Source organism: Octopus bimaculoides, chromosome 7, assembly GCF_001194135.2.
Source record: "Octopus bimaculoides isolate UCB-OBI-ISO-001 chromosome 7, ASM119413v2, whole genome shotgun sequence".
Taxonomy (NCBI): domain Eukaryota; kingdom Metazoa; phylum Mollusca; class Cephalopoda; order Octopoda; family Octopodidae; genus Octopus; species Octopus bimaculoides.
Window position 1 is genome coordinate 23534372 of NC_068987.1, and position 2413 is coordinate 23536784.

Here is a 2413-nt window from a genome sequence, read left to right on the forward strand (position 1 = left end):
TATATATAGATATATATATATATATATATATATATAAGGATGGATTAGTCATGATTAGAACATCTATGATCATAGTTTTCCTCGATCCGAGCTAAACAACAACCACATATGAAGCTCGTCTAGCTCACCCTATATATGTTCTGAAGAAAATAGTGAACGTGAAACCACCACGTTTCCCCATCCAAAATTTGAGACTTTGTTCCTAGTTGATAAAATAAAATATACATTTTTGCTTTGTCACAATTGCTAACTTTGGTACTCTTACACCAAATACGAAAAACTGTTATTGACGAACCATTGGGACAGGTTCTACATGGTGTATGTAAACCCCTTTATCTCCACATGTTACTTATTTTATTGATCCCCATATAGGAAGAAAGGCAATGCACAATATACAACAGCAGAATGTAAATGAATGTGTGATTGAGAAATTTGATTCCCAAACATGACTTCTGCTTTAGTCCCACTGTGCAGCACATTAAAACTCCAGGCCATACAAAACCTTGTGAATAGGTTTGGTAGATGAAAACCGAAAAAAAAACCCCCGTTTGTGTGTGCTTGCATTCCCAAGGTACATAAGATGATGCATTCTCTTATTATCTTGACAGTTGTAAACAAGTGTCACTGTCATCCAAGCAGTGTCATTTGTTCCTAGTCTTTCATTAAAAAACATGTCTGGCCAAGGGGAAATATTTACCTTATTGAGAAACAGATGAATGTTAGCAACAGGAAGGGTATCCTACCATAGAAAGTCTGCCTCAACAAATTCTGTCTGATCTATGCTAGCATGGAGAAAAGGACATTAAAATGATGATAATGACACATGGCACTGGACTAAATATCGTTAGTTTTGCTCTTCACCCTTAGCACAACCTCCCACTTTATTAAATGTTAACAAATGGATCTACTTCACACTGAAATTATCTGAAGTACACAGCAGCTGTAATTGGTAATATTTCATAACAACAAAAAATGTTTGGCTTTTTTTTTTTTGTTTCAGTTCTATTTATTTTATTTATTTGTTTTTTTTTTATTGTTCTCCCACTTCACTCAACTGCACACTGAGACAATGAATTAGCTCAAACAGTTGCCAAACTGTTTGAGCTAATTGCTACAGCCTTGGAGTAGAGGCCATTTCACCCATCACTTCAACTATATTTATTCTAACAGTGTCAATAAAAACTTTTAACAATAAATCTGTTGGTGGCAATAGAAACATCACAATTTGAATTGCTAGTATCAATTCAAAGATATATTTGTGTGACTAACATGTAATTGCTGTAACATATCTAGCATTCCTTTCACACACCCCTACTTTAGTCATATTTCATTCAGTCTCATCCTTGTCTCTTTGTGTCTAATTTATATGCTGTGGAATCATATTTTATTTTAGTTCCATCTTCCACTTCTATTATTGTTTCTCTACTACTTAAATTTGTTTTCTAATTGTCTACTTAAATCAACCCTCATCAACAACTTCAACATTAATTTAATCCTTTAGTATTCAGATTACTGTTAAATGTAGTGCTTATTTATTCACATTGTTTTCAATTAATTATATTTTGTTTTGTAGTTTTGAGTATGACATTGTATGGTAGGTGTGAGAAGCTAGATCTGGCTAGTTTGAACATAAAACAAGTAGACTATTTTGACTGGATATGGTCAATTTAAAAGCCAAAGGGTTAAGTCTTATCTTTTCCAAGTTGTGGAAACAAACAAAACACTCAATAGTTATGCAGTGCTCTTACTGTGGATTTATATATATATGTTTTTTAAGCTCTTATATATTCTCTGTCCAGTTGATGGTGCTAGTTAGTCATTCTTAAAAGGGTCGGTCTTGACTCGAGACACTTGTCCAGTGTGTCTCAAAGTTTTTCATAATTTCCTACTTTTGACTGCCATCCATGTTGGAGCCTTTGTTAGAAATCAAACTTTCAATAAACTTGTTTAGTATGTCTGTATGACCATAGCTACAAGCAAACTGTGCAGTACTGAGAAGATAGTATACAAATATCAGCGGGTTGTGTGTAGCTGAGGGCTGTGAGGAACCATGGGCAAGGGTTGGGGAGCAGGGTTTTGTGGTGGTGAGCAAAGTTGTGCACAGAGTGATGTGTCATTATAAACAGGGGTTGTGGCTAGTTGTGAACAGGGATATATGTGGTTGTGGGCAGTATTTGGGTGTGAGTATGTTTGTGAATGTGAGCGGGGCACTGCTTATGCATGCACATGCATGTGTGTCAGCAGAGTATTTGATTAAAAATGAGAGAGTGTATACTTTTTATTTAACAATGTTCTGTTACCAACTATGATAACATTTCTCTTTTTTCTTTTTCATATTTACTTCTACGTTTTGAATCCCAGCGTGAGTATTATTGCTTTTATTCTCCTATTAATGTTCATGTAACTTTGTTAA

General features: G+C 34.6%; 1 protein-coding gene across 1 annotated transcript in view; it reads right to left on the bottom strand.

Annotated features, from left to right (window-relative positions):
- Positions 1–758, bottom strand: part of LOC106878875 (zinc finger protein 665) — a 17190-nt gene extending 16432 nt beyond the window's left edge. Inside the window, exon 1 of the mRNA XM_052969336.1 lies at positions 698–758. The gene's annotated coding sequence lies outside the window, so the exon portion shown is untranslated. The remainder of the gene's footprint in view (positions 1–697) is intronic.
- Positions 759–2413: the final 1655 nt, after the last annotated feature.